This window comes from Scylla paramamosain, chromosome 5 (genome assembly GCF_035594125.1).
Source record: "Scylla paramamosain isolate STU-SP2022 chromosome 5, ASM3559412v1, whole genome shotgun sequence".
NCBI lineage: Eukaryota > Metazoa > Arthropoda > Malacostraca > Decapoda > Portunidae > Scylla > Scylla paramamosain.
Window position 1 is genome coordinate 26,195,432 of NC_087155.1, and position 2,124 is coordinate 26,197,555.

Here is a 2,124-nt window from a genome sequence, read left to right on the forward strand (position 1 = left end):
CTCAGTGTGAGGCTCCCGCTGCTGCTGCTGCTGCTGCTGCTGCTGACCCCCAACACCCCGCACTCTTCATCCACTCTCTCCCACTAAGCAGCTGACACTATCAAAAATGCTGCTTATGTTATTACAACTACTGTACCGACAGTGACAGAAAGGTCTTTGGTTGAAACCTACAAAAAAAAAAAAAAAAGTCATGGATGGAAAGGAAGATTTGTATAGAAACAAGGAGGATGTCGCGGCGGTTTATTTACCACCTTCACATGGTGTGGTTGAGAATCGGTTCATTTGACCCTACAGACCGATGTAGAGGTTGTGTGAGGAATGTCTTATCAGTGTGAGGGGTGAGACCCTTTGTGTCTTCCTTCGCGAAATATCTTATCAAATGTTTACACTGATTGATAGACCTCTGCTGGTGGGAGCACTTCAGGACTTTCTAAGGATACGGTTTACTTTATTTCTTCTCTCTAACTTTCATGACCCATTCTCAATTCTATTGTCCTAGATATGTACGAAAGCAAATATGTAACATTATGAAAGTCCATTTACAACATACAGGAAATAGTTGCTTGCGTCACATCCATGACTATTGTAGCAGTGATATAAACTAAAAGGGGAATGAAGATTGGGAAATAAAACACGTCTGTTTATACGCTGGCTGCCTGGGAAGAGACGTGGTCAGAATGATTATTCACTCGCATATTTTGCTTAGTATTGCTGCTGAGGTAATCAAACCCATACTTAGGTGTTTACATTGCGAGTGCTGATGGGCTAAACGAACCACTACTTGAGGGCATAGTGGCACCATTAAAAACAGCAGCACAACAGGATAGATATGACATACCATCCAGACACGATTCATGCCAGCAATATCATGATTCATCTAAACGTTAATATGACCGAAACAATGTCATAAATGACCCAAACCTACATTTATATGGCTATTCCAGGATGCTTGCTTCCTAAATGTATATATACAGGAGTCAAAGAACACAATCTTGATCTAAAGACACTTTAATTAATAATTCCGTGATTACAGGACCAGTTGTTTATCATCAGTTTTCAGTCACAGGTCCAGCGAAGGTGCAGCACACTCCTTGGGGTACTGTTAATTGAGTGAGAGTGAGAGAGAGAGAGAGAGAGAGAGAGAGAGAGAGAGAGAGAGAGAGAGAGAGAGAGAGAGAGAGAGAGAGAGAGAGAGAGAGAGAGAGAGAGAGAGAGAGAGAGAGAGAGAGAGAGAGAGAGGATAAAACTAGCTTCTAATTCAGTTGCGCAGCAAAACCACATGCACAACTCCTGCATGCTACTGTTGCCCGTCGTGAAACAAAGCCGTCGGTCTCCTTGCGACTGACAATGATGGATGACCAAAGACTGATAGATACCAGACATGAAGATAGGTAAAGAGACAGCCAGATACAAACATACACAGCCATAATGAAGATATGGATAATCAGACATTTTATTTGATTTTTTTTTCATTCAGCATAAAAAAAAAAAGTGCAGGATTATGATTATTTCTAGCTGAGTTCTGTTCAGCAATTACCAGCAGCAACTGGATCTTGCTGAACGGTGTGACAGAGGTGTCTTATCTGGAACCAGGTGCACAAGCTACTCGGCTTCCAGAGGCGCCGACTTCTTCCCGCCCTCCACTGTCATAACCTCGCTGGGGAACGCAATGCAAGAAATCAGCAATATATACTAGTTAACAAAACAGCAATCTGAACTATTTGCTCCTTACTCCTACATCTGGAAACTGACAACAACAATAATACTGCTACTACTACTACTACTACTACTACTACTACTACTACTACTAATAATAATAATAATAATAACAATAATAATCGCACTATTTGTTAATTTTCCTTAACGAATATGGTGTTTGTTGTTTCTATGAATTCTAGATATACATGTACAAATAACCCCGGCTGCAAACCACTGTACATTTGTTGGAATTCACTATCCGCAAATACATAATTCTCAGTATTTATCGAGCAAAATGAGAGATGTATCGAATACCTAAACACACATGATAACGGTACTTTTTTTTTCGCTGTCACAAAATGAATGCTTAAGCGGGAAACCTACACGTCTGAGTCATCCTCGTCGTCAGAACAACTGCAACAGCCT